This window comes from Sturnus vulgaris, chromosome 3, assembly GCF_052056855.1.
Source record: "Sturnus vulgaris isolate bStuVul1 chromosome 3, bStuVul1.hap1, whole genome shotgun sequence".
NCBI lineage: Eukaryota > Metazoa > Chordata > Aves > Passeriformes > Sturnidae > Sturnus > Sturnus vulgaris.
In genome coordinates this window covers 73653252-73680325 of record NC_142245.1, presented here as the reverse complement: position 1 = coordinate 73680325, position 27074 = coordinate 73653252, and the positions used below count along the sequence as shown (strand labels likewise).

The 27074-nt window shown below is 34.2% G+C and overlaps 1 long non-coding RNA gene across 1 annotated transcript; it reads right to left on the bottom strand.

Moving 5' to 3' along the window:
- Positions 1-306: 306 nt before the first annotated feature.
- LOC148224419 (uncharacterized) lies at positions 307-22711 on the bottom strand. Its single transcript, XR_015802040.1, has 3 exons — positions 22660-22711; positions 1249-1311; positions 307-356 (listed from the first exon to the last, which is right to left on the bottom strand). It is a non-coding gene; the product is annotated as an uncharacterized LOC148224419 (long non-coding RNA).
- Positions 22712-27074: the final 4363 nt, after the last annotated feature.

Genomic DNA, 27074 nt, shown 5'->3' with positions numbered 1-27074 from the left:
GTTGAAATGATTTTTATTCTCAATGTGCTTGAATTTGGAGAGGACTGGCTGATTATGTGGATTTACATTGTGTCTCCTAATCTGAGTGAATAAGAATAGATATGCACAGGAAGTTGCAAGTTCAGAGTGAAGAACTGTCTCAGTTTTGGAAAAAAATGCATAAGAAAAGAAAAGGAGGTTATTCAGAACTAAATTCGGGGGGGATTGTTAAAGTCTCTGCTAACCTCTGCTCCTGAAGGGAGGTTATTCTCCTGTGATGATACGAGTTTGAAGAAAGGGAGCTCTGCTTCAGAAAGAAAAGACTGGCTGCAATTCCAGGTGGAGAACAGAGTGGTGACAAAAGACAGGAGCAAAATCTTGCAAATTAAAAAGAAAGAAAAGCAAGCAAACAAACAAACAAGGAAAACTCTGTCAGTGTTTTATAATTTCATCTTTAATCCTTGATATTGTTTATCATTCTTTTCACATGAAAAAAGTAGAAGAAAGTGGAATTTGGAGGAGATGGCAAAAGTTAAATGGTGATGGTAGTTTAATTAATTGACTTTGAAATGGCAATCTGTACTCCCCAAGTTCATTGAATATTATGAGTCAATGGGAAAGAGCGACACCCAGGATCCAGTTTGCACAAGGAAAATGGAGAAAAAAATGTTACATGAATATTTTATTCTGCCACATTCCTGGAAAAATATATTAGTAGCTTTCAGTCATATCTCAAAAGGCCTGCAGAAGTAAACCAATTAAAAATATCACAGTTTCAATGAACTTCCAGAATGAAAATATTTTCAAAGTTTTTTTTTTTTAATATATATTTGTTGTTGTGACCAAATCTGTTCTGCAGTAGGGAGATTATTACTGCCCAAATACTGTGAGTTGATATTTCAAATGTTTGTACAAGACTTTTTCAGCTGAAACAGCTTCAAATTTTCATAAAAATGTCGGGTAGACTTTTTAAAAGACATTTTTGTGGTCACAGGTCATGGGATAAAGATTTTAAGCTAAAACCAAGTACAATGGGGTTTGAAAAAAAGAGGAAATTTTTTATCAGGGTGTTATGATCAGGTTTTCAAAAAGATTAAAACTGCCTCTGCCTAAATTAAGGTGCAAACAGGATCACATGCCAAAGTCAATGGTATGGATTTTATTTAATACTAAATATGGCAGAGAGAGAAAAAGGGAAGAAAAAAGAAATAGAAAAGAGGTGGGGGAACAAAAAGAGAGTGACAGAAATAGACTAAAGAAAAAAATCACCACTCTGTGGGTCCCACTGTCATCCTGATGATCCTCTCCAGCTGGTCTTGGTGGTGAGGGTCCCTGAAAAGCATGGTTTAATATGGGTTAATAGATGGGTTAAAGGATGTTTAGGCCAGGAGGCAATGTCGAGGTATCTCCCCCCGGGGGGTTTGGGGCAATTTGACACCGACTCTTGCAGCAAACTCTGGGTCTGTTGCATCACTTTGTGTCCTGTAGTTCTGTGGTGCAAGGCCTCAGGAATGAGTCTGGGAAGCACTTATGTATAAGTAAAATTATTCTAAGTGTGTTTGAGATCTGAAAGCATCGAATAATAATAATTAGTACTTTGTTAACATTATCTATTTAATAAATAATTTCCAAAATAGCAATTTGTCATCCAACTACACATATTGATCAATATGTCTGTTATTAGACTGAAACAAAAGCCTTATATGTACCACACTGTCTTTTTTTAAAGGGAGGATGCATAGAAACAAAGTTCATAAAAATTGCTGAGGTTTAAATTGTTGACCATGTTTTTAAAGAGAAAAAAGAAAGTTATCAGACTATGATAAAATATGCATCTTAGGAATCAGAACTACATTAGATGGAAGAATACCCTTAATATATTTTGAATGGTATTACTTCCCTTTTGACTCCAGTGTAACTGTGAAAAGAAATTAATTTTAAAGTCAATTGCATCCAATATTATTCACATGATTTATGGTAGGTGTTTTCATTGATTATGTAAAGAGAAACTGAATGAATGTGTAATTTAGTGTCTTTGCACCCTCGGGAATACCAAAGAACATTTTGTTTTCAAGTGTCTTTTTCTGTTTACAGCAAAGGCCAGTGTGACTGTAGTACACATCCATGGACAGGAAGGAGGGAAGCAAAGGACACAGAATCAGTTTAAGAGAATGTGACTGTCCATGGTTGCAGATGTTTACCTTGATACTGTGAAGATTTGTACCAGACCTTAACTTCATGCCTTATGAGCAATCCTGGTAAATTTAGATGAGCTATCAGAGAGCATGAGGTTAAGTGAATACTCAGTTTTTTGTAGAATAATGAGTTTGGTGGTTTCATTGCTTTATTTTTATTTTTTTTTCTCCTAGGAAACAGTACAGCACACTAGAGAGTGTATCTGATTGAAAAGAAACTGGACTTGATTAAAAGCATCTCTTTGTGGGTTTTTAGTATTTGCATTTTCCCTCATATATGCTACAGACTGTATTTTTCTGGGTTTCAAAGTAGGTATTTTTTCTTAGTTAAGCTCTGTAAGTATTTGTTGCTTTTGGGTAGTTTAAAAAGGATTATACTTTTATAATTTTAGAGTACTTCAATATTAAACAGAAATAATATTATTATTTTTATGAAAAAACGCTTCCTTCAATCTTAACGCCAGTGATAAAAAGAATGAAGATATACATATCTCTTCCTAAACTAGAAATCTAAAACTTGGTCTAGGGTTGCTTAATTCCTTCTTATATCTTTATAAATGATAAATAGCTGAGATGCAAATGCCTACAAGATATTCATTGTGAGTCCTAATCAGTCAGACTGAGGCACATAAATTGATAGGAGTTCCTGCACACTCAAGCTTGTGGAAAATGTCATCTTTATACTCTGTCATGAATCAGGTTACTGAGATGCTTATATTCAATACTTTTTTAACAGGGATTCAATTGCATTGTTTGGTAGACAACTCTCATAACTCGAGGTCTTGGTTTTACTTTATCCATTGTTTCTGCTTTAATTTCCTTTGGGAATCTTATCAGAAAAGAACGGAGTATAACAAGCAAAGAAAATGTCCTGATCAAATTGAATAAGGGAAAAAAGTTGTGATATGGTAGATTCTGATGTGAAGATTTTTTGATAGAAATCTCTGCTCTGAAGCCTTGCTGGGATCAGTCTGCCTGGAAAGATGCTTGCAAAGACAGCAAATTTGTCTTATTCTTCTGAGCAGTCAACAACATTTAAAAGTATAAAAAGAATATTTAAGTAAAAAAAAAAAAAAGCACTTTAATTTTTAAAAAAATCAGTACAGCTGTGTATCATACATATTGCAAAAGGAAATAATGTCTAATATTTCATTTGATGGAATGGGAACCAAGAAATTATGATAAAAACAAAGGGCAGACATCAATATCTGCATAGGTTAAGAATGAGAATAATTATTTTGATTGAGGTAGGGCGATTGAGATAAAAATATTTATTGATAAAGAAAATGCAAAGAAAAAATATATATATTATTAAAAAGAACCAAAACCTGAACAGAACACAGGGAACTTACTGTATAAGTGGACTGGCAAGCACTTTGGGGCAATTAATATTTTTAGGATGAGAATGCTGATTTCGAAAATAAGAGAAAGAAACTCCTTGGTATATTGAATGAGATCAAAAAGAATGAATCTGATTAACCAATGGCAAACATGAGGGAAAGATGAACTGGGTGAGGAAAAATGTTCAGACAACTAAACTTTTCTTCTAAAGGAGTAAACAGTGAAGTAATCTGAGTATAAAGCATAGGTCATAGAATAATTTAGGTTGGACAAGATCTTTAAGATCATCAAATCTAACTGTTAACCCAACACTTCCAAGTCTACCAATGAATGATGTTCCATCCTGTCCCATCCCTCTAACTCACTTCCTGGGGGAGGGAGGGCTCATTCAGAAAGCCTGGCTGTGCATGTATGAATGAAATGGTGCAAAAAGTCTAGTTTGCATAAGAGGCATTCACCTCTATGTAAAATATAGTTATATATATAATTATATAATGAAGTCGTTTGCCTGCTCACACACCTTTCTTCTTTCGTCTCTTTATTCTCCTTCTCCTTTTTCTCCTTCTCTTTCATTCTCATTCTTTATCCCAGCTCCTGACCATATCCACATGGCAGGATCAACATGGGATCTAAAGACATGAGATTTCTTTTTCTTTCTCTCTATTCTGTCTTCATTTGTCTCCTCACTTGCTATGCGTGGGTAAAGCACTGCTATCATATTCAACCCAGTAAAATTTAAGTCTTTCTAGCCACCACTTGTGGAAATGTATTGTAAAATTTCAAGGCTTATTAGTCAACCCCTTTTGAGTCTAAATATTGGGCTGGTTGCCTGAGTTAAGGTGCCTGTATGATAACAGCAGAGGAGTTCCCTGACTCATAGTCTGATGTCTGTTCAGACTGATGAGAACTTACCATGAACATCTCCCCCCCTCCTCAGTGGGTCATGACACAAGTCCTTTCCACTTTTGTCCATTTTGCTACCTCTCTGTGAGTGGAAAAGGCTCCTTGGATAAACTGTGGATTAGGGTGCTTTCCCAGAGAAGAATATAGTGATATTGCTGAAAGCAAACACTTTCTCCTGTTGTCAAGGCCTTCTGCATAATGTGTTCACCATGCCATTTTCTAAATTGTTCTACTATCCTATTTCCTCTCTAAAGCATTTTAGAGCATTTATATTAAACCAGGACACCAAGATAGATGGCCCTAGAATTTTTTGAGGCAAGTCAGTTTTTTTCTGTCAACCTCAATTTTGATAAAATGATTGATGAATTGTACTCAGAAGAATGCAAATCATAGCCTAGTTCCACTATGACAGTAGAGTTTATTGCATTTGTGTAAATCAAAATGAAACAAACAGCGAGAGAACAATATCTGAAAATCTTTACGTTAATATTATCTAATATTCTTTTTCCTGTTTTTGTCATAATAATAATATCTCAGTTCTTTAATTTTTTTTTTTTTTTGGCACATAGTCACAAAACACTTCATATGGTACAGAATTCGGGGAGAACAGGTTTGCAATAGTATGGCAAGCATAGTGGTGCCAGTTAGCATTTCAGAACGTAGAGATGACTGGCCATCTGGGAAAGGCAGCAATTTAAGGTCAACACATGAATAAGAATAAAAGCTGATATGCACATTTTTTTTCATCTACAGTAGCTATGCTGCCAAAAGATTGATATTAAAGTACAAAAGTCAAGTATTGAATGTTCCAGCAATAATACATTCATAAGTTTCAGTAGATCTGCCACATTACTTTTGTTCCAAGCACATGGCTCTAGCGGATAAAAAAGCTCCTCTCAAGCCAGTGCCACCTAGCTCAAGTAAAACTGGTATGGCATTATTTAAAATATAATTTAGTGTAAATTGCAGTTCCCCATGAACAACAGAAAATGAAGCTGATAATGCGATAGAAAACTAATCCTATTAGTTGCAGCTTAAAATTGAGTAAATTGTTAGCTGCCCAGAGGAAAGAAAAAATCTTATACATACAAATTTTTCTAAGCCTGACTAACTGTACCAGTTCAGTGTGGATTTCACTCTGGGGATTGCTATAGATATATTTACTTGTTTGTGGCAGCCAAATATTGGAAACTAAGCTACTCTCCTTATGAAGGTACTGTACTCATTGGAACTTCACATGCAGTGAATATGCTCAAAGGCATGCACGTGTGCAAAAATACAGCATGTGTCAAACTTGCTACCATTAAAAAGCATATACCATAAACACTGTCTTGACTTGGTTCTTCTGATGAAAGTGATAGTTTTTATTGCGTTTGTTGTCATGAAATTTTGTCAAATAATATATTCGAAAATATGTTTGTGTTTCATATGTAATTGAAAATTAAGTAAGAATTTTTCTCATCAAAATCAGTATGTTAGCCTGGAGAAACAATGACTAATTTTTTTAATCTGAAAATTACTTGATCAGCTCAAATTAAGAGAGAAGGGCACTCCAGTTTTTTGTCTCCAGAATAATGTCCATTATTCCTAAAGAGATAAAACCTTGTCTAATAGGTCTATTCCTAACTTTTGGAAATAATTTCCCAGTTTTATAGACATATAGCCAGATATACAGTCATCTTTGTATAAAGGAGGTTCTACTCCTTATAGTATGAAATGTTAAGTTAATGCTTTAAAGAGATCCCAACGAATGACTAAAGCTGAAGTTTCTTCATAGACCTTCTCAGCCTAGTGCAAACAACATAGTCTTTTCAGGAGAGAAAGCCACCACTTTCACATATTCCTCACAGATTCCTCTCCTCTGACATCTACAGAGAAAAATCACTGTAAATATAGATTTCATTTTTAGCAGCAGAGCAAATGAGGCAACTATCATCTCAGTGCAGCTACTGTTAGGCTGCTAACAGCACTTGAACTAACTGTTGCAAAACTAACTTCAAACTCTCAAACTGTAGAAAAGCTTATGCAGTATAGCTAGGAACAATAAAAACAAAAGAGAACAAAAGTGTTTTGTTTTGTTTTGTTTTGTTTTTAAATGCATCTCGATATTAAACACATGAAGGAAAAAAAATGTTAAATTTTTAAAGTAAAGTTGACAGAGGAAACATGTTTTTCAACTTGCCAAGAATTTAGTCTGGAACTTTTTCTGGAAGAAAAATCTATTTCCAGAATATGAAAAATTTAGAACATTGTTTTTCAATACTAGCAGCAGAGGTATGAAAGTTGTACACGGATCTGGAGGACAGAGTAACAATTGGCAATGAGCAGATTACAGGTCACTCAGGGAAAGGAGATTCTTTAAATTTTTGCATTTTTATGACTCAATAATAATAATAATTGTACCACAGGATTTTATCACTTCAGTGAATATTAATTCTGTAGTAATAATTATATCAGTCTGAGATTTATTCTTGTGATTCTATATTTTAAAGGCTATAATTATGCATTGTGCAATATAAAATATATTGTATATAATTATGCATCATAATTTTTATGACAACAATGACAGGGAACATATATTGCAAGAGACATTTCAGAGTGTATGTGTATTTCCTTCGAAATCTTCCCATAAAATTCTATCAAAATTTAAAAGATTTGCAGTGTTCATTATTCTGTCACAGAAGCAACATACATGTATGAAACTACACACAGAGTGCTATTTTTGTGAGATTTTTAGAGTCCACTGTTAGCTGACTGCTTAATTACTTCATTCAGCTTTTGAATCTTGCTTTTTATATAGGAAAAGCAGCTATCCTTTCCCACACAAATAGAATTAAAACATATCTGTTCTTATTCAAACTTGTGCATGACTGTCATATGTTCAAAAGTCACAGCACAATGCTGTACCCAATAAAGAATTGGGTACAGCTGCTCCTAAATCCTTCCTTCCTGTGTAACAAAGTTCCTCTTTAAAAAAAAGGTATCAGGAAGGAAAAACAAGTAAATTAGTGTCCCCTTCAAAAAAACCCCCCAAACCCCCTATTTTTTAATTTGCTATAAAATATTGTGTAAAGCTCAGATTAGACAAAAAATATTGAAGAGACCTTTTACCACCTCAGAATAGTGATCTCTACAGAGTATGTGACAAAGTGTGCAGAAACAGCTCACTAGGACCCAAGTTCTGCAAGGACTTCCAGCCTTGCATATAATGAGAATTTTCAATACACAGCTAATTTAGCTCTTATTCATGTGCAATGAATCCTTTCCTAGTTGGGCACTTTATGAGCTTAGCAAAAAGTCTACTGTGTATTTTCAGTCCACAGTTTTCAAAGGCTTATCATTCTGTCAAATCAAAACAGATTTCCTGTAGGACAGTAAAAGACACAGCTCTTCAGTGAAGGTTATTTTGTAAAGATTTATCTTTCAAATGAACTTCAATTCTTTTGACTACAGAACCCATTGAAAATAAATGGCTATGAAAGTGATTTATTTTTAAGGTAACAATGATAAAAAAAATATTTTCCTACTTATTTCATGTTTAAATGGCTGATTACTGCAGACAAAAATAAAAAAGTTAAAATACACAAAATCATCACTATATAAATGATTGTGTTTTTTATGGAGAGTGTTTCTGATAGCTGGGCATGAGCAAACACCGGATTAGTAGAGAAACTTCTTTTTCATTATGTCAGTAGGTGCTACATCTAATAAATCACAAAAATCTATTGATTCTATTAAAAAAATCACTGAAGTTTCCTAGAATATAATCTTATGCTATATATTATGTTTGCTGGTGCATATGTGAGGAAGGTTAGTTTCTTTGCAGGATGTTTTCAGGTATCTATGATACTGAGATTTATCTTGTGAGTTTTGAAGTGTTGGGTTTTTTTGGTTTTTTGGGGTTTTTTTCACCAGAAAAAAAAAAATCTTATATTCATGCAGTTCATAAAATCATGTGATCACATATTTAGTTATTCAAATTCCATATATAACTGTAGAAAATAGGAGTTACATATGCAAGTCTAATCTTGCAATTTCTCCTCGGAATTTGACTTTTTATCTTCAATAATGATGATATGCTAAAAGTGTGATTTCCTAGGGGTTTGACGAAGTAAAAAGAAAATGTTAATGCCATAGAAGTCAGTAGAAAATGCAGATACATGATGCTGACATTTAGAGACAGTAGATAACTTCACCCCTTGAGCTTGAGTGAACAAATGATGATATTAATAGATTATTAAACTCCGTGGAACAAGATTAAGTAGAAAATGGCACAGGAAGATGATTTCTTCTGTTGAGGCTTGCAAAGAGCCACTTCATTGGTTTCACAATTTTTTTTAAGATGATAGTGAGGACTCAAGCTTTTACTTTTGTCCTGTGAGCAGGATGTGCTCAAATAGTCATATTTCATATGCTTTCTCTGTCCCTTGGCACATTATACACACAGCACAAATACGTATGGAGGTACATATGGATGACATTTCTATCCTTGTTTATTGGTCTGCCTCTTTTATCTTATGTCTCTCCGTATTGTCATTTGTTTATTCCCAGACTTTTTACTTTACTATGTCCTATTTCCTGTTTTGAGAGATTTTCAAAAGACTTTCTGATGACACTGTGCTGATTCCCTGTGTGTTCTTGTGCCTTTTGAGAACTTGTCTGCAGAGTGATGATGATACCAGATTTTACTTACAGTGCTTGGTACTACTCATGAACTGCTTCACCTCTGAATAAACACATGATCAGTAAAGACTGAGAAAACAGTGAAAAATAGTTTCTTATATCCTTCATTTTTTGCTTTCCAAAAATTTCTGTATCAAACAGCCAATCAGCTTACAAAATTTCATACTGACCTGTTAAAAATCATAAAATTGTATCAGTTAGGGAAATAAATAATAAAAATTAATTTTTAAAAATTGCATAATGTTAAGCATGGATGGTCCTAAAATATATTCTTTCTCTTCTAAAGTATTTTTAGCTGGTTGGTTTTTGGTTTTTTTCTTGTTCATATTTCTCTCCACCCACCGTGTCTTACACAAGAAATGTGATCTCAGCATTTAATTATGAGTTAAACTTTTGCACTTGGGATGTTCAAAGGAATTTCAATTAGTCAAATGAGACAAAATATCTTCATTGACCTTCAAGCCATACTGCAAATAAAGCAGGATCAGTTTTTCACAGTGTCTCCCTCTGCTGAAAAGTCTTAGCAGTGATAGAGGTGAACAGAGATGCTTTTAAAGATGATGCTTTATGCAAATTTATGACAAACCAAAATGTTATATACTATGCAAACAGAAAGGGAAATTATTTTCTTACTGCCAATCTGCCATAGCACTTTACGTGCACTCAAAGAAGAGAACAGAAGACTAAAAAAGCAGCTTCTCTGCATGACTCAACCACAAAATGGCACAATCAGGGTTTCTAGCCTTTTCTGAGCTAACATTTTCTCACAGACAGGCTGCAGCAGTCCAGTTTATATGCTGGATGCAGGATTAAATTTTTCTATTGAATTAATATTATTTGAATTTTAGTTCATGACTATGAACTATTTCAAAAGCAAATGCTCAGAAAACATTCAGGGAAATATTAGATATTTATTTCCAGGTTTTCAGAGATAAGCAGTCATTCTGGATGTCTATCTTTTCCTGTACTTAAAATGGAGTAGCACTGAGTGGGAAGTTCTCAGTATGTTCTGAATATCATAGCTTTTAAACCAGCCCAAAATAGAGAAAATTAGTATTTTCAGTTTAAAGAAAACTGAGATACGAATATGCAAGGAAAAAAGGGATTCGTAATGAAAAAAATAAGGATCACAAGTGATTACTAAACTGATAAAGGCTTTATTCTATTTCTAATGTACCCCACACCGGTTAGTGGGGGACTTCCTAGACATGAAGAGTTGTCAACTTATCCTGAAAATGTGGTTCCTATTGCCGTTAATACATACATGTTTCCAGCTGGTAAGTTCTTTCTTAAAGTAAAACTATCAAGCTCAAAAACAACCTCTAAAATTATCCTAGTTATTCTTGTCCTTACATCAAGCTGGGCACAGCAGCCAGGGTAACATAGTTTAGTCTATTCAAGCCATGAAAGGATGGTCCCAGCATACACACAGAATGAGGAAGTATTTAATTTGAATTTAGAAACACTCGAGGCACATTAGCAACATTCTTTACTGCTAAGTGGAGCCTTTCATGCCAACTGGCATAATAGAAGTAATATTCAAACTTACTCCCTAGTACTAACCATTGTAATTTTAGACTGGGCCTTTTTGAAGGCTTTAAATTCTGTTCACCTTTCCATTTCCAAAAAAACATTACTGAATCTCCTCTTCTCGAAACAAGATATTTTGCAAATGACAGCTCTTTTTATGTTCTCCTTTACTTACTGTGTGCACAACACAAATTGTTGCTATCTCATAGAATAAAAATAGAAAAAGAAAAGACACCGAGGCCAAGAACTAGCATTGAGCTGACTCTAAACTTTTCAAACTAAGGACTTGACATTTATCACCTTATGCTTGGCATAAAAATAGTAACTGCATGATTTATATATAATGGTATTTTCCTATAGATTTCCCAATAAAATAATAATAAAAAATGCTTCCTGATTTTGGCTTTCTTTTTTACACATGCCTATAGACATGGAAAAATATGGACACTAATGATATCCTTCTAAAATAGATAATTTATAAATATTCTCTAAGTCGTCATTAATAATGAATACAAATTTTGTATAAAACAAGAAATCCATGAAAGACAGATATTTTTGCATTGGATCCTAGTCTATTCACCCAGGGAAGGAGGTAGAAAATGATCAGTAAATGATCTGTACACAAAGAGTAGATTTCAAACTCATTGAAGTAGGAAAGAGGACAGGCAGGACTCTAAGGCCATGCACTTTCTTGGGAGCAGGCTGCTTGCAGAATTTTTTTGCGTGCTCTATATGAATGTGCACACTGAAGTAGCTATTGATGGGTACAAATAAATTATTTAATGACATTACCCATCCTGGATTCAGACACTCTCCACAAATCTACAGAACTCTGAGGAAGTCCATACTTAAGTACTGGGTCCTCATAAGCCCTTTCTTTGCACTCAGCCTGCCTTCTGTGCAATGTGATTGCAATTCAAAGTGGCTGCTGAAGCATCGGAGAAAAACAGAGACTACCCACGTGCAGTGTGCTGGTAACCGTGCAGGTTTGGCATCACACAGCTTCTCACATCAAAGAGCAAGCATAAAACTCTGCTAATCTGCAGCTGGCACCCAAATCAGCTCATATAAAGCCAGTTATTTCTAGACTTCACTACTGTCACTATTGTTATTTTACACGGTCAATTGCATTATTCCTGTAGATAGCATTAGTGGCTTCTTTAGTCACGTTAGTGAAGAAAATTATTTACCTATGCCAAGAATAATTTTGTTGATTCATGTCGGTATCAAAATCTAAATCAAAGTGATTGAACAAGCATGCATTTCCCATTAACTAAACTTATAAAAAAGTTATAAAATATAACACTTTATGCTGGTGATTACATTTGGCTTTCGTATTTTTCTGAGTTCACTCTAATTGGTATATAGTTATTGTAGATACTTTTGTATCATTAATATTTCATGATTTAAAAAATTGTCTTCTTTTTATCTTTGTGTTCCTGTACACTGATTCTTTAACATTCCAAGAGATTTCTCTGTGGAAGGACACCTGCACCAACTGCACAGCTTTGGCAAAAGAAACATCCAAATATGTGACTGAACATAAAACTCTTACTATTTCAAATGCAGCTAGAGATTCTCCTACCCTTTGGATTACAGAGGGAATCCAGTGCTGTCAGTTTGTTACTTTTAATACCCCAAAACTTTTCTCAGCAGCCTTTGCTTTTGATAGCATGACATGCTTCTGTGTGATGATCGTTAACATTTTCACAAGAGGAATAGAACATAATTTGGTCTCTAAATCACACACTGCTGCTGCTGAGGAGCTCTTCCAGTTGCAGTCTTGAAGATTTAAGTCTTCAAGTGGAATTTGAAGAAAAAGACAGCATTTGCTACAAATGCATTTTAAGATGATGTAGTAGTAAAACAAACAGAAGAAAACTCAAAAAATTTCCCAGGAAAGAAATGTATATTTGGAAGACATTTTCAAAGTACAGTGTACCTGGTGGTAATTGACCCATAAGTACAGGTTCTTTCAAAAATGTTTCCTGAGAGGTCAGAACAGGTTATGCTACTTTCTCGTTGAATATGAGTACTAAAATTTTTTGCACTGGTAAATTAGAGCTAAGAAAACCTTTGTGCAAACAGTTCTGATTGCAGAAGTATGTGTGAAAAAAAATACAGTTAACCAGAGTCCTGATGTATGATTCTGAATGCTATTTGGAACTTACCCGTTTCATGAGTTTTAGGCTGATGAGGGTGATTTTAGTTCCTCTACAAGGCTAGTCTAGAGATAGTGAGTAAGAAACAAAGTTTCTTTGCATTCTGATAAAGAAGCAATTTTAATGACAGTACTTTTCTGGTCTTGTGATATTTTTAGTGTTTGAGTCAAGGTGTCAATGGCAAACCAGAAGCAACTTCATAATCTAAAACGAAGTCAATGAAACACTAATGTCGAGGAAATAACTTTCCCATGTAAGAGTGTGTAGCTGTATATGAGTGATGGGAGTTGAGGCTGATCCTGCCATACACTGCACATTCTGTGCCTTCCAGAAGAGCACTGAAGCACACACATGGCTGATGGGGATGTGCCTTTCCTGACTGAAACCCTAATGTGTTACTCTTTCGTTTCCCCACAGTTCAGTTTGTACCTGGTCAGATCACATTTGCATTTTGTTCAGTGTTCAGTCAGATCTCAACTATTTGCCTCAAAATCCATGCCCTCCTTCCCCTCCAAAAAAGAATACAGGACAATATTCAGAAGTCCCTGCATTGCAGGGAAAAAAAAAAAACTGTTAATAATTTATGTATGCATTTAACAATTTTAGCTTTCAAATTACACTCTTATCTTATTCTTACAATTCCTTTCTCTCTCCATAATTAAAAAAAAAAGAAATTCCTTAACTGCATAATTATATTTCTCTTATCTGTATAGATTTTGCCTTGCATATATTCCTACTTGTTACTGAAAATTTTCTAATTTTCTCTTTTATATAAAAATCAATATTGTTGCTTTAACATTTTAATAATTACAAAATACCTTGAGGGCATTATTCCTCTGAAGCACGTGTATGACTTTCAGCAACCCCTAATGAGTTTCACTTGCTCATCAAGGTGAAAATATGTCCTATAATGTTGCATCTAATTTTCCGTCTTTGTCCTTTTCCTTAGCTAACTGCTTAGTAATGAGATGCTAATAAGACTGTGACAGAATATTTAAAATTAAAAAAAAAAAAAGCACAATCAGAAATGGAGTTAGCTTAACACTTAGATCATTCTTTGAATATCATCACACAGCAAGGCAGGATGCAGCACACTTGCAGCAATACTTCTTACAATATTTAGTGTAATTTTAGAACTCTTCATCTGTCATGTTCACCATAGGAAGAAAATTATTTCTTCTGTCCATAACGAGTTAGAGTGATCCCAGTATTGGCTGTAATGCCTTTAAAAAGGAACACTTGACTTTCATTTTGATAATGTGAAATGTCAAACTGATTGTTTCTTTCCCACATATCAGCGAGGTGAAGTTTTCCCAGTTCACCTTAACCTTGCTGTCTGCTCACTTTAATGGAATCTTATCAAACAATCTTCATGCTCTCCTTCACAGCATCTGATCTTCCTTCAGTTTTCCTAAAATGAAAATAGGGGAACACTCTGTCATTTGGCTGGCACCTGTCTCCTGAATCGACATGAGATCTAATCCAGCTATTATTTTCACCACTGAGGCAAGAAGTAATGAAAAAAACCTTTAGTGTACAAACTATTAACTTTCTGATACTTTTTTTCATTTAGATCTATTGGCTCCAATTTCAGATGTGAAGATAAAGTTACATGTAGCTGTTGATATGTAGGCTCAGTCTCTTTTAAATTTTGCAGTCTGTTACCTCAAGTCAGGCCTGTATGAACTTTTCTTTCACAAGTCCAGATAAGATCAGCTAGGAAATTAGTGTATTTTCATGGTCCTATTTTGGTGCATGTGACACTGTGACATACAGATAGGATAGTAATAGAATACATGAGCACACGTATTAGTCTACAGATTATTTTCTCTCTTAGGTCTGAAGCACTTTCAGTAATGTGGATACTTTCCACATAGTTAGTACCAGTTTAGGATTGTTAAGTAACTTTTCACATTTTTAAAATGTTCATTTATCACACTCACTTTAGAGAAAGCAAAATATTACAATGCAAAACTAAATTATCCTTGCTAAACTTTTCGGAGGACTCTCCATTTCTCTCAACTCATTCTTCTACCATTGTTTTAAATGGGAAATACATCTTTTTTATGTCCTCTCCATCTAAAGCAAAAAATCCCACAACAGTTAAGATTTTTTTCATCCCTAGCTTTTTTTATTTCCAAGAAGTTTTCCCACCATCTCACATATATCCCACCAATGAATTTTTATAATTTCTTGGTGAACTTTTATATCTTTTCTTCCCTATCCCACAAGCCAAGAATGATGCCATCTCTACTTTATTTTTCAGTGTTGTTTTCCTTGCAATACTTTGCCTTCTGCATTTACATTACACATTTTCTTGAGACCAAACCTTGAAATACAAAGGATGCTGTACCTTTGGCATTTTCCAAAGAATGATCTCATACCTAAATCAAAGAAAGGGTTTTCAGTTTCTTTGGCTTTGCACCAGCCTGCTGAGTCATCTGATATTCATTAATTTATTAATCTTGTTTTCTAATATCCATCAGCACAATTGTGTTAATAACTAGATCTGTATTTTTCCATAAATGAAACAGAAGGCTTGATGTAAAAAGCCTGAAAACACTTCAAAAATGCAGATTTATACAAGGGATGGAAAGACATGGAAATGAATTTTGGATGGCTTTCCTTAATTGTTTTACAGTTCACAGCTGGATTCATGCTCATTAAGCTAAATTAAGAAATTGACTACTCTGGCAAGACGGTGAACAGAGATAAAGTGACCAAAAAGCCAGAGAATTGTTCCTTTAAAATTTGATTTAAAATCTGACTGCAAGAATAAAACAATCTTAGGTGAAAATAAAAAAAAAAATATTTTAAAAATAGAGAATGGGCCTTTCAAACTTATATAGCTGAGAAAAACAATGAAATCATGGTTCTTATTCTGGGTTACTTTCTTTACTTTTGTATCTTTACCTTTCTTACAAATAAAGAAATTCTTTGTGTTGGCATGTCTCTATTGCTATATAGAACAGACTATTTGGTGTGTATTACTGCATTCATTAGGTGTTACCACAAGGGTGGCATTTGTGGAGATTATTCTTTTTTATGGTTTCTTGGTCACTGGATCCTTTGGACTGACTTGTTTCCTGGAATTAAATTCAAACACACACACACACACACACACACACACACACACACACACACACACATCTTTATTATATATAGGCATTATACATATAGCTATCTATAAAAGAAGAATTTCCAAAAGTGCTGCACTTGAGCATAAGAAACTGGATAATATTGACTAGAGGAATTGACAAGTAACATTGTTAAGCATCTCTGGAAGTCTTCAGGAAGCGTCACCCTGCAGGTAAGTTTGAAATGCAGAATGAAGAAGCCCATAAGGGCTTTTAGGTCCTGGCTTTTTTAGACAGAGCTTGCAATGTCTAAGAGGTTGCCTGAGCCCTTCAGAGCTTACTGGCACTGTGTGTCTCAGACTCTCAGACTGGAGGTTTTAGTAAGATCATCAGCCCCACTGTGTGTGTGCATTATCAAGCAAGCTAGGGGATCTTGGTAATTGCTCAGTTACCAGAAAATTCATGCCAGAGCTGGGAACACCAGCCAACTACTTCCACGGCAGATTAATCATGTAGAGTGACCCAGAACAAATAAGCTATGTGAACCTGTCCCAGCTTTTGACAATCAAAACTTTCAGATTCCCTGCTCTGGAAGTATTCTTGTTGATCGGTCCCAGACCTGCCAAGCTTGGCAGCAGTAAATTGATTGCTCTGAAGCAGCCTGGCAAGACTAGAGGATTTGCCTTTGATTTAGCAAAATGTAGTCAAACCTGAAATGAGTCAATCAAAGCAATCAGACTCAGTGAAATGCTTTTCAGTGAAAATATTTCCCTCAGAAATGTCAGGCCATCTGTACTCAAGTTAATAGAGCCGGTTATCACTAAGGTCATAAATACGTATTGCATGCTTGTTTCCCCTTAGCATTAAACTGTAATCACAATGGGCTTTTTGTAGATGTTAAGTCAGAGGTTTTGCAATGCACATAGTATTTCACATTTTGTCCAGTAAACGTTGTTTTATGTTTCCTATTTTTTTTTCTCATATAAGTTCTGTGTGTATCTTCCTGAAATGGAACATGCACTGTGCAGCTGTTTAGAGCACTATCTATATAACTTTTTCCACGGTATCTCATGTTTTCTTTGCCCTGTCTGTGCCTCAAAAGAACAGCTGCCTTCCAGACCAGAGTTATTCAGGTTATAAGAAAACCAGAGACAGTTCAGCTTGTGACTCATTATTTATATATGTATTATTTATACGTGACTCACTCTTCCTGGACGCCTGAACTTCCTGCACTGATAGTTCTTCGTGAGCTATCATGGCATTAGAGCACAGGTAGTATGCACATTTATCCTTCTCCTACTTGAGTGTGTTCGTATATCAGAAGGGTTCATCTGGCCTGCTTAAAGTGAAGATTAGTCCGAAATAGGGAAGGTGGACCTTGCTTATAATAACCGGAAGTTATGGACAAAATTATGATCATGAAAAAGAGGTATTTGCACAGAGCTATGATGCTGCAAGCCTCATCTGCTGCACTGACCTTCCTCCTTTGCATAAGGCCAAAAAATTCATCAGTTTTAACTGGATAACTTGATTTCATTATCTTGCCCATGCCTCATGAAGATTCATAAAATCAGTACTTCTCAGACTATTTCTCGTCAAGGCTTTTACTCAAACCTGCTTTGAAATTTGTCTTTTGCATTCCATTGTTCATCTAAAATGTGAGAAATCCAGGTTGCTTTGGCTGCTTGCTTGATTCGGTTTTTTTTTTCCTCTTCTCTACAGGAAATCAGCTTCACATCTATTTCATAGGTAAAAGTAAGTGGTGTGACCCTTTTCCACAACCTGTCTTTTATTCTAGAGGAGTAAACTCACCAGGCTGTGGTGAAAATACGAGGCAACTCTTCTTCCTAGGCGGGTAATGCCTTTCCCTGAGAATCCCCTGAGGTCTTGCATTTTCATCCTAGATCATAAAGGTCAGACTAGTAAACTTAGTGTTCAGGGCATGTAGGTGGGTACATGACAATTCTTTAACCTTTAAAATAATCTCTGATAGTTTAGGTTCATGATAGCTAATGCCTTCCTAGGTTGTGCCAAGTAGTCTGGAGAAAAGTTTTTGAAGAGAGCTAAGAGTATTCCTGATGTTCCTGCCAAACAGTGTGGATGAGGAGTGTATGAGGGAAGAATGAAAATTTAGTCGTGCACGTTAGTCCTAGACCATTCTGTTCACCACCATAAACATGACCAAAGCATCTGTGAGCCAAATGAAAGTCAGTGAATGAAAATGCTGAGGTAAACTTTTGAAAATATAGCTCTTAGTCTTTCTCACACCTTCTTTAAAGACACTTATCACAGGATTAAAACCTAGAAGCCTGTTCTTTCTGTGTGACTGATACATGTTATTACATGTAAAGCAAAACCATTTTCAATACATATCTAATATGTTCATCCTGGCATCCAGAACAAACAAGATATAACAGTTTTGATGGGACAGGACAAGTGAGAGTCATAGACTGTATTTTCTCAAAAAGAAAAGAAGGAACTAAATGTGGGTATTGATCCCTATTTAGCATACATGTTTTTATGGAGAATATCTCAAGATGTCTAACTTTTCTAATGAACCATGTAAGGATCTTTATGATTCCATCCTTGGGACCAGTGCTTAAAAATTGGGTATTTAGATGTGTTAGTTTCTAAATACCCTTTGAATATAAGCCAATGAGACTTAGTATTTTGAAATCCCCATTGCATAATAGTGAGATAGGAGAAGAAGAAAACTAAGTTTTAGTCAATCTGCCTAGGAATAAATCATAACCCTGAGGATATATTTTTACAATGCTTCTAATGGGAATTCATTGGGACTTTGAAGGGAAAGACAGAGCATAGAATGCATCAAAGTATTTGAGAAACCTCAAAGGAAACAAATGGAATTGGAATTATTCAGTGTAATTACATATATCCTAAAGCCGTCTAAATAGACTGGTCTTAAAGCATACATTATGGCCCAGTGGAATAACTTGGAAGAAAACCAAGCTTCAGTAATCTTTCTGCACATATACAATTTGCATTTAAATAACGTTAATGGATTAAGTGACAAAGTCATAAAAAGAATTTAAAAAATCTTTTTGGTCAAAAATTCAGTTATGTTTTTAGAAGTATGTATATAAATCCTGATAAGTTAAAATAGTTGAACTTGCAAATTTTTGTAAGAAAAATATTGGATTCCTCTCTTCACTAGACCTTCTATTACATTTACAAATCCCAGTTCCAGTTCCAGCTGAGTCGAATGTTTCAGTTGCAGCAAGTTCTTGTTTTGAAGGAACAGGATTTCATAATCGGTGATTTAATCAATGGGCCAGGTCCTGTACTTGGGCCACAGGCTTGGAGTAGAGTGGTTGGAAAGCTGCCTGGTGGAAAAGGACTTGCAGGTGTTGGCTGACAGTCAGCTGAACCTGAGTCAGCATGTGACCAGGTGGCCAAGAAGGCCAATGGCTTCCTGGCTTATGTCTGAAATAGTTTGGCCAGAAGGACCAGGACTGTGATTGTTCCCAGAATTGTGAGACTGCACCTCGAATCTTGTGTTCAGTGCTGTGCCCTGCATTACTAGAAAGACACCGAGGTTCTGGAGAGTGCACAGAGAATGGCAACAAAGCTGGTGAAGGGTCTGGAGCACAAGCGTTATGAGGAGCAGCTGAGGGAGCTGGAATTCTTTAGCTTGGAAAACAAAAAAGGAAGTTCAGGGGAGATCTTACCACTCTCTACAACTGCCTGAAAGGAGGTTGTAGCGAGGTGGGGGTTGCTCTCTTCTGCCAAGTAAAAATGATCGGATAAGAGAAAAAAATCTCAAGTTCTCCAGGTTAGGTGTAGAGTAGATATTAGAATAAAAATGTCTTTCAGTGAAAGGGTTGTCAAGCATTGGAATGGGCTACTTAGGGTAGTGGAAGAGTCACCATCCCTGTAGGATTTTAAAAAACATGTAGATGTGTTACTTAAAGAAATAGTTTAGTGTTGAGCTTGACTGTGTTAGTTTAGTTGTTGGATTTGAGGACTATAACCTTTCTTTCCAAATTAAATGATTCTATGATTCTGCTTTTTTACACTGTCAAGAGAAGTCCCCTGGTTCATGTTGTTCCTTAACTGGAAAATGTCAGTTCTAAATTCCAGTTGATGTGGAAACTTTCTTGTTGAGTTACCTGTGTGAAAATTAAAAGATCAACATTGCTGTAGTGTGTTTTTAAGGTGATGGTAAAATCAAGATGTACTAAAGTTAGTGTTATATTTTAGTAGCATTTTTATTTTGAGGCACTAATGATTCTGTCAAAATGTGTTGTAACTTCCTTTGTGTACAGCCCTTGTTGTACAGACGTTTTTAGAGATTGGTGCAAAGAAAATGTACCTTTGATACTATGGAGATTTTATAAAAAAAATATTTCAGATGAGAAATTATACATGGTATTACGCTATTCTGTTTCAATGTTTTCTGAATGAAATATGTTTTATTTCCCTTCAAAATTACTTATACAATATGAAATGTAAAATAATAAATATTTCAATTGAGGCAATACTTAAAATACTGAAGAGATGTTTTCCAGATTTTTATATCCCATAACGTACTCAAGTCAAAATTTACAAGAAACATCTACCTACTTAGTTAAAGAACACCACCCACAAAAATCTAGTGCTGGATTTGTGCCACCATGTACAGTATAGCCTCTATGATGTAATTTTTTTACTTAAAAGCCACAGTTTTGCACGTTCACAGCAATAAGCTGTTATCTTTTTTCCCATTCCATTTTTTTCCTTTCATGTGACGAGGAACATAAGACCAGCTACATATTCTTAAAAAAAGAAAATACATTCATTTCATATGCTGCTTCTATGGAACATAAGCCCAGTAATATTATTGTAGTGCATTTTGCTATATTTTGTTTCATTCTCAATCAGAGAAGAAAAACAATTGGTATAAGCCTATGTGAAATCCACTTTCCCTCTTGCATCTGTCTGTAAGTGATTCCAAAATATATTTAGAGGAATATGTCTGAAAAGATAATCTTTACATACCAATTATGTCAATTGTCTGAGAAGTGCCTTGTGTATTAGATCAATATTACTAACTACACATGTCCGTGAGCAGACAGTGATGTAACTTACATTTATTTCTACAAATTACATCCAGAAAACAGCTATTTATTTAATTGTAGTGAGTTGAATTTATCTCTGTAAGGTTGAGTAAACAAGCTGCACAGATGCCCTTTGGCAAAAAGAATGATAAGTGGCTTCTATGGTCCCTCCAGTACAGATCAAACTGACAATAAGCAAAAGGTGGAAAACATAATGAATCTAGCCCACGTATGTGCTAGGCTTTGACATGCTTGTCTGTATGTCAGTCAATATGAAAGACTGCATCTCAGAGGAAGAGAAAACTAACAGCTCTCAGGGATGCCACTTGAGGAGACGGGGGTCGTCATATTTCATTTTTTCCTTATATCTGTAGAATCAGTTGCAATGTAAAAAGGGGAAAGATAAGAGCTAGCAAGGAGGGAATTTTCAGTTCCATTGAAATTCTTATTTTGTGTCTGGTATAAGAAAAACATCTATTACAATTTTTCTGTCCGTTACTAAGATGTGGGCTTGGTAAAAAAATTAACACTATAATGAGTAGAAGTACTTAAGTTGTTAAATACTTTTTTCATACGTATATGTCTGTTAGCCTAGATTTGTTTCTGTAGCTATTAAATTTAAGGAATAAAGTCAAGGCAGATTACAGCTGGTCTGAAAAGGCAGGGAATTCCCTAGTAAAAGAGCAATGTTTGGAGCTGGATATTCATAATCAGAATCATGCAACTGACTTCTTTTGTGATCAGACTCTAAGCTTTTACAGAAAATCAATATCGTATTCAGAGGTTATCATGTTGAATGCTAAAATTCATACCTAATAAAATGGCTATTTTAAAAAGCAAAGAGAAGAGAAAAGCATCCCTCAAAACCTTTTCTCTTAATATTCATTATTGTTTGGGTAATCATACATCTTCCTTAGCCAAGAAGTGTATTGTTGATCTTGCTTAATTAGACAAAAAAAAAAAAAAATAAAAAGAAACAAACACAAACATCTCAAAAAACCCCATAAAGCAAATTTAAGAGTTTTCACTTAAATTGTCAAATAATTGCAGAGAACCTAGTCAGTCTGGATGGCTTGTTAAACAAGCTACACATTTCTGTCTCAGTGCACATATCACAATGTTTGAAATATTACCTGTTCTGTGCATTAGAGTAAAATTATATACTTGAATTTGAAGCATTAAACTTTGACAGAACTATGCTATGACAAGAAAGCACTCTGCAGAGAAGAGACTAAAACCATCTAATAGCTGTGCAAGTAATTATCTTCATATGCATTTGTGATGTTTTAAAACAGTAGAAAATTTTATTTTACTTGTGCAGTTCTGAAATACAGCTGATTAAAAGACTGAGCTGTAAGTATGAACCTTTGTACCAAGGCTCTGAGAGAAAAAGTAATATGCAATACTCCGGTTGAAGGCATTAGCAAAACCTAGATAAATTTTGGCATAAAATTGATAAAGCTACTCTAACAACTTATTCTATATAAAAAGGAATGCAGACAAATTTTGTATTAGAACAGGTTTGAAAAAAATACAAACAGTGAAAAAAAAAAGACAAAATATGATGTTCGGAGTCAGTTCATTGATAGTTCAAAAAAATCCTTAAAATTTGAATCTATTTGAAGCTTCAAAATGCTAAACTATTTCACCCCTTCTGATATAGAATAGCTCTGATTCATTTAGAAGCTCATCCTTCTAATGTAATCTTTCTGTGAATGTTAGGAGTACTTACCTCTGTTTTCTCACAATTATTTTCCCAGACACATGCTGTGGTGATATTGACAGCAGACACTGTAGGATCTGTTTAAAATTTTTACATGAATCTTGAACCTACTATTATTAGGAATATATCAGTATAGAACCATCCATTCCATGCTCATACTCATGCATAATGAACCACACCAGAGCTCTGCTAGGATAGCTACTACTTATAATACATTAATTCATTCATTTGTCTTTATATTCTCCCATTTAGAACCAAAGTGAAATGCTACACTAATAAATGTCCCTCCTCTCTAGGAAGATTCAACTCTTGAAGGACATTATAGTGATGACTATAGCTTGCTTTCTTCTCTGTGGCTTTGAGTCTATTTTTCCAAAAGTAAAGGGTCTATTTTAAAAAGTGCTGATGGCTAGAAATCATATTCTGTGTGCTTGAGGATTCATACATATTATTATATTTTCCTTTCTGCAAGATCCAAAATTTGTGACTAAATAGGAAAACAGATACCAACATTCAGCAAAACTGCAAATCTCATATTCTTCAGTGGTAAACAATTCTATAGGGGAAAATAAGTATATGCAAAGGATTGCGGTAACTTAGAATTACCTTCATTAATCATTTTTAAAAAATAGTTACAAAGGTAATTTCTTGGTCATTTACCCATTCATAATTGATCAGATAAGGAAAAAAGCAAAAGAAGTAAAAATATACTTTTATCACTGTCAACGAAATTTCTCCTGAAGGACAAAAGATTTTCTTTATATATGCACATCTTGTTTACTATGTCTGCAGAGACCCTCTACCGTATCTTACAATAAAATTTGTGTTTAGAGCTCATTAAAAGCCTTCCTTGATGTTTAGATAGGGTCCTCTTGTGGATTCTAATAACTATGTCTTGAGCACAAAATATCTGAACATATAAACCAAAAAGACCCACATGACATTGTTAAGTCATGCTGAGCTGTTGTTCATACACTACTGCTGTTAGATATCTAAGATCACCCTTAAAAAAAATCCAATAATATTTTTCTAGCATTTAGCATTTAGCAACTAAGTATGACATTAAAAAGAGTACTAATATTTCTTGTTCCAGAAATCATAATTTGACCTACATGGAAGAAATTAATTTTGGATGGGGCATAAATTGTCCATAATTTTCTAATGATATGTAACCAAAATGAACAAGAACTTTGATTTTCATGCTTCCTAAGTACCACACCTGCTCTGATTGGAAAGTCAGCATTTACCAGTGGTCATGAACTGTTAGCAACAGCTAGAGTAGCAGAAATTATGGAATTCCCTTTTCTAATTATAAAGTGTCATCACCTAGTTTGTTTTTTTTTTTTTTTGTAATTTCATACCAATTACAAGAAACAATAACTTGAGAGTAAGAAGAGACATTACAAATAACAAAATAAGGTGAAGGTTATTCTGCATTAGTATAGATAATTAAACATTGTGAAACACAGCAGAGCAATATAATGTTTTGTGAGTAAATGGGGGGCTATTCTGAATCTAGAGATGCTGAAGTGATGAGTAAAATGCCAACCAGCTTTTTGGTTACTAAGGGAAGCCCACTCCAAATTGCTGTTTACAGAAACTTGAATTATTACTTTAGTCTTTCTTCCAAATCCAGGAATTATTTCTGCTGATACAATGAAGAAGCATGATCCCAGCTGAACTGAAACTGGGAATATAGGACAAACTGGGATTTTCACCTTAAAAATGTCTTCACAGTTTGAAACATATAGCAATGGGGAGTTATCATGTAATCAAGAGTTGAGAGACCATTTTTATAACAGCAGCAGAACAGTTAACAGGGAAAAGTAACATCAGATAAAATTCTGGTCATATTAGTAAGTTTGTTTTTCATTTTCACATAAAAATATCAATATGTATTACACACAATTATGCTTGCTATCATAACCACATTAGAATTTACAGAAAACCTTCCAATTGCAATTTTATATTACTCATGGAACATACTCTACTTCAACTGAGTAGGATAAGGCAACACAAATAGCCAGTTATTTCAGAAAATTTTATTAAAGTTACAATATAATTTCCATATCGTATATTATTTTCTATAATTTTGGAGTTTTTCCACATAAATTCTACATAAAATATTTTAAATAATGGACTTTCCTTTCTTTCTACATCTTCCTTTTATACTTTTTACAAATGAAGCTTTAATAAAAAGAAGAATTCTAGCTCAGGGTGTTCTAACATTCTAAAATAGTTAAAAGTTATGACAGCTGGTACCAGCATAAACTATGTTATAGAGAACAAAAGAAGCAATAAAAATGTTCATATATTTTGGTAGAAAAAGTTATATTTTCTAAACTTAATAAAACTGCATCAACTTTTCAACCTTCTTAACTTCTTTCAGGCATATTCTAATTCTTGCCTATTTTTTCTGAAGTATTTAATAAGTCAAATTTGTCATTACCAAAAAAATTTCTCCTACAAATACATTTAAATTTTTTATATATTTCTCCTATATCTTTTTTTTTTTTTTTCTAGTGTGTGTGTGTGCGTGTATGTTATTTTGTGGGTTTCTTCTGTTTTTCTTATTTTTTTTAATTTTATTGTTAAAAAGTTGGTTTCATTCTCTGCTTCTGCCAAACACTGGGCAGCTGGACCTTCATTTCACTTTGCTAATGTGATATATATATATAATCTCTTTTGAACATACAAGACTGTCTCATCTTGACTATCTGCCATTCCAAGGAAATCAAGGAAATCAAACTTTTCCTGATTTTCTTTATTTATAAATGGTCAATCATTTATTTTTAATATTGCATTATATTTCTGTTGCACACAATGCAGACTGAGTGAAAAAAAATCATTTCAGTTTAGTGAGTAATACAAATATTCAATTTAATGAATACACACAAGTTAGAATGTGTGTTTTACCGGAGCAGATAGAACTGTTTTGATGGGTATTTGATTGCCTTAAAGAGTATCAGTTTGGAAATTAAGCACTTTATGTTACTGACACCACATGCAGCTCAATTCTTGCAGATAGATTTCTGTAGAAATTTGATTAAGTTCTCTCCGTCAAGTCACTCTTTTGAAAATATTTGTGTGAGATAATCTAGATATATATGTTTCTGGTTCTTATGTTTGTGTAGTACTTCTTTTTCTGATACAGAAATTTCTAGTTTTACAAATGGACACAGCTCACAATGAACTTCTAAGGCTATAGATTAAAATGAGAATTTTCGACAGATTTCATAAAATGACTATGTAATTAATCTTAGGGATTATTTTTATGGGCTTTTCTGCAATCATCTTTTTCTGTTTCAAGGTTGTTTTTTGTCCTGAGTGAGCTGCATATTGATATAAGGAATGAGCAATGCTAGCTTAGCCTGTGCTAATCACTCAAATATTTCAGCTGAGTCATCAAATATATGATTACAGTACTTTTTCTCTCTTTGAATTTCTAAGGTTTGTTCTACACATTCCAAAAACCCTTAGAAGGGAAAAGAAATAAAAGTAATGCTTTTATCTTTCTGCTCACCAGTGAAATAAAAATATGGAATTTGATTTCGATTGAATTTAAAATTTTTCATAAACATAAATGCAAAAAATTATTGGGATAGGACAAAGTACCTTGAAATATGCCATTTGTTATAAAATTATTTTACTTATCAGACATGAGAAATAGAATGGCAAAATGCTTCAATAATATTCATGCAGTAGATAACATATTACTGTTATTATCCTGTTCACTTGACAACACTCATTGTAATAGGCAGGTGTCTTTATGAAATATTGTTAAAAAAGATAGATCTAAAGTTGAAAACCACATAAGAACATACTGCAAGAATCAAAGTTTGAGAAATGTGAGATTATAAGGTACTTTAGTTGTTAATAAAATGATGAAGAGTTTTTTTAAAAGTGAAATAATATTTTTGCATTTATTTCATTGCATAGGACAGATGTAGATAAAGCAAGAAAGTAGTGTTGAAGGTTGCAGTTGTTACAGTTCCTAAGAACCTGGGAAGTATCCAATGACTAAAGTAAGGTCCTCTGCTGATAGAAGGATACTCTCCTTATACAGTGTTTTAAAAGCAAATTGGGACAAATTCTCATTTGGTGTGCATGACAGTTCATGAAATATGAAGTGAGTAACCTAAAAAAATTCTTTGAAAATGGTCACCCATTTTTAACAATTGTCAAATGTGAGATCTTTTACAACAAATTGCTGAAGATGCTGCATATTCACAGCAGCAATTAAAAACAAAGGGGCATGTGACTTGAACATATCAAATTCTGCATAATGAAAATTGCTTAGTCATAAGAGGTTCCAGCTGCCTCCTGCACAAAATGTAGCAATCTTCCTCTATTTTGGGTCTCTAGCTATGAAATGAAATGATACTGCTCCTTCATCTACCGACCATGTTTTGAAAAGTTGTGAT